Genomic DNA, 4050 nt, shown 5'->3' with positions numbered 1-4050 from the left:
ATATAACAGCTGGAAGTATATAATTCATAAAATCAATATTAAATTTACGGAAAAAAGCACAGCTAAAAACTTCATTAATTCAGCAAATCTATAGTCATAATATACGGACAATGAGTTTTCTATGTTAAAATAGCAAAAATCGACAGCTGAATTAGCGATTGTGTAACCACCAAATCTTCTTAATTATTAAATTGTCGCAGTAAGTTATAGCTTTGTTGTACCATTTAATCTATTTTTTCCATGTTAATTAGTTATTTGTTTAGTTAATTAGTTTAGCCACTTAGAAGAACGCATATATTGTTTCTCCTTCACAAGATTTTCATCATACGTTATCAACAAACGCGATTCTGCTATTAAAACGTGGACGGAATTAATTACGGAACCGTATCGGATTAACACAGATTGCCGACTGCGCCGTGCATTACCGCGCGCCGCGACAAGACAAAGAGAAGTTACTAATTTCGAACAAGTCTATATTTGGGGTCCCTCGCGTGTGCGCCTCACCATCGCCGCCGCTCCCTTCGCCGGGACCCCGGTGTGCTCGTCCTTTTAATATCGTCGTCGGGCCCCGGACACCATAATATGCGAGGTCCCAGTATACGCGGGACCAGGTCCCGGGCCCCAGTGCTTGTCGGCCGTGGTATAGGATATAGGTACTGGGGCCTTAACCGTCGCTCCGGTCGCTAAGGCTAAGCGTGTATACATGTTCGGTGCATAAATAAGGAGCGCAGCTCGGGAGGCATTAAATCACGCGAGGATCGCGTGTGTGCGGACGGGATGGGGCAAGAGGTGGAAAGTACGGGGAGAGGAAAACGAACAGAAAAGAAAGGAGTAGAAAGAACGAGGAAAGGAGAAACGGAGGCGGGATAAGGATGAGGGAGGAGCGCGAGTGCAACGCGCGGATAACCCGAACCACCGGATCCATCCGTGCAGGATGCATCCTCACGGATTCGCGGCGCTTCGTCCGCGCGCGGGTAAGCACCCCCGCCGAGCCAATATGCCCCTTGCCATCAACCGTTGCCCACCTTCTTGAGTAGTCCCGCGATTATGCTGAGAGGTAACCGTGCGGACACGTAGCGGACACGACCATGTCTCGGAGTCCGGTTTCGGGGATACGCAAAGTGATGCACCGCAGGCATCGCAATTAAATCGTTACGTGATCGAATCCTGTCGCGAATTGTGTTGACTTCCGATAATTTCCAATGGTTTGTGCTCTTTCTTCACTTAGCAGGCTGATATAAATGACAGATGAAGAAATGGGTCTCCCCATTATTTAAAGAATACATTTCAAAATGATGACATCAATAAAGACAATTAAAAAAGTTCAGCATGTACTAATCTTTTGCGTGATTATTTTGTAACAATGTTAAAATTTTTTTTCTTTACGCAGACATAAAAAATTGATGAGATAAAGTAGAAATTTAACACACTGAACGATTCTAAACTTTCTTGTATATTTCCGAAAATGAATAAAAAGATTGTAACGCTGGAACTTCATAGTTTATCTGCTTATACATGTGTAAAAGATATCTTAAGTCGTGTGTTTACACTCTCATCTAGTCTCTCATCTACCACATAAATAATTTGCGTAATATGAACATCGTACAGATACAGGAATTTTTAAAGAATATACTCAACAATGATGAGGGTTGGAAAATTTTGACGCAGTAGTGACGAGAAAGATAGACTGGTAGATACATGGTAGATACATTAGGGGTAAGGAAGTTCTTGAGGTAAACGCAGAACTCAATTCGCGAGCGCCATCCGAATCCCGTAACGAGACGGCCGCGCAAAGTGAAGAAGAAAAAAACGGAGGTAGACCCGAACGGTATCCAAAAACGCCTCGTGCAATCTATCACGCGCAAAGAGCGCAGCAAGAAGCGAAGTTAGGAATGTTAATGTGGGCAGCAGGAGCAAGCAGTCGGTGCGCATGCGCCACCCCCCGCGGAGCCAATCACCGCCCGAGAAATGGTAGCTGCGCCCGAGTCAGCTCCTCGCAAGCACCATAAGCCCGGGAAGATGGAAGAAGAATCGCACAGCTCCTCTTCGCGTTCTCTCTTCTCCTCTTTCTCTTCTGCCCTTCAGTCTCCTTCTCCTTTCATTTCGACATTGGATAAAACGCGGAGGAGGGAAGCGTGGAAACGAGGCAACAGCGAGAAAGAGCGAGAGTAATGAGAGAGGAGAGAGGAGAGCCCGACTGTAGAAGCCCGGAGGACGCCGATGAGGACCTGTAGAAGGAGGAAGAGGCTGATTGCGTCCGGGGCGCGTAAATCTTGTTGATGGAAATTGTTCGCGGACCTTCAGTTTGTTCGGCGATTACATCCTGCGGTGAACGCGTTCGCCGGTAGCGGGGCCTCCTCTCTCTCTCTCTCTCTGTCTCTCTCTCTCTCTCTCTCTCTCTCTCTCTCTCTCTCTCTCTCTCTCCCACTTTGTTTTTCCTACTTCTATTCTCTCTTTCTCTCGTTCCCCTTCCCTATGCCTATCTGTCCTCCAGAGGACCTTTTTCTTCACGGACGCCGAGATTAATGAGCGCACCGCTCGGTACTTTTAATTCCGAAGAGCGAGTGCAAATAAGTACCGCCATCCGTCTTGCCCGCCAATTACCACCGGGCAGAGAGAGCCCTGTGCTCTCTTTGTCTTTCTTTTTCTCTTTCTTTATCTCATGTACTCTCATTTTAGTTTCCTCCGCCGCCGTATCTCTTTCTCTTTCTGTTCTATCTAGCCGCGTCTTTACGCAATACTCGTCGCATTTGGTATTTGTGCCGAAGAGATTTCTAGTCGCGTAAGTTCGAAAGGATCTCGCGAGGGGCTGATGGATACTGAGTATGTCAGTAACTGGTAGTACGTAATGAAGACGCCGTCCTGCGCGCCGGCGACTTTTTTCCTTAGCTTCATTCCTTTATCCTTTTTTCTTCTTCGGATTTTAATTCGCACATCACGCGCATTAACTTCAACGTATGTTACTCACGGTGCGTATATTCCGATTTGCGTCTCGCCGAGTAACGAATGCGTTGAATTTGCGAACGTGTAGCGCGCGCGTGAATGTTTCTCTTCGAGGACGAGGAGTACGGATAACGGGGAGAAAAGATTCTCACGCGATGCCCTTACGCGAGTAGTGGAGCACGTACGAACTTCGTTAACTCTCAAGTTTATTAACTCTCACGCTATGGCGTAGGGATATAACGTATAGCTTTATTCGCCCAAACGACAGGAATATCTTCTAAATATAAAAATACTGTCGAACCTATCTTGCGAACGATTCTTCTGATGCAAAATGCTATTCATCGAAAAAATGGCAAACGGAGTTTAATAAAAGATCCCTCACTAATCATATAAAAAAGTGATTCCATAGTCAAATTAACTGAAACTCTGATATTATAACTCTGATTTGGTAGTTTATGAGATACTGATTATGTTAAGAAAAAGATATTTAAAAGTTTATTTGTGGGATACATCTTTATTTCACTGAAATAAATCTCTATTTAAACACGACGAAATAAAATTTAATTTATTTCTAGCAAATATATAAACCATATATTTTATTTATTTATAGTTAATGAGATATATTTTATAAAAATATATATTTCATTATAACAATCAAATTTTTTTGTAATCAATAAATATTGAAGGAAACGTCACATATAATATTAAATTAGTCACATAAGATATTAAATTAGTGATATTTAATTAAATAGGAAACGTCACATACGATATCTGAAAATAATTTTGCAAGAATCTTAAACATAATACTAATTATTTTAATGATCCAGCAAAATTATTTGCAGATCTGTATCTAGCTAATTTTTAAAATTCTTCAGCAAAATTGTTCTTTCAGTGATCTTTTTTCGGATCAATTAAACCTAAAATAACTTTCAAATGGTGCTACAAAATTAGTTCACTTTTGATAGTATTATATATTATATTAAGGAAACTTTTGATCAGCACCTCTATGAAGCTACAAAATATTAGTTTCAACCAATTTGACTAAAATTTTTTTTCCGTAATTAGTGATTCCTTTTTATTTAAATATTTGAATTCAAGACTTATCGC

Source organism: Atta colombica, unplaced genomic scaffold (assembly GCF_001594045.1).
Source record: "Atta colombica isolate Treedump-2 unplaced genomic scaffold, Acol1.0 scaffold102, whole genome shotgun sequence".
Taxonomy (NCBI): domain Eukaryota; kingdom Metazoa; phylum Arthropoda; class Insecta; order Hymenoptera; family Formicidae; genus Atta; species Atta colombica.
Note: the sequence above shows the minus strand (reverse complement) of the source record.